Below are 275 nucleotides of genomic sequence, written 5' to 3' on the forward strand. Positions count from 1 at the left end.
CTTCTAACACGAAAATGACAAATTTAATCAAATACTCTCTTTTTGGTTTTGTTTTGACATTTCTTCCCAAGATGATCCAATATTTAGGGCATATCTTCCCTGGACTCAGCTGCAGTGCCATATGCCCAGTTCAGGGAGGTTCTTGGTGGGGTTGTTGGGGGGGGCTGGGATGTCTGGAGGGGTCGCTGAAGTGTCTTGACAGTCCTGGGGAGTACACCTGGAGTCCTGGGTGGTCTCAGGGTCTTGGAGGGGCTGCTCAGTGGGTAACAGCTGCA

This window comes from Merops nubicus, unplaced genomic scaffold, assembly GCF_000691845.1.
Source record: "Merops nubicus isolate BGI_N331 unplaced genomic scaffold, ASM69184v1 scaffold2619, whole genome shotgun sequence".
In the NCBI taxonomy this organism is placed as follows: Eukaryota; Metazoa; Chordata; class Aves; order Coraciiformes; family Meropidae; genus Merops; species Merops nubicus.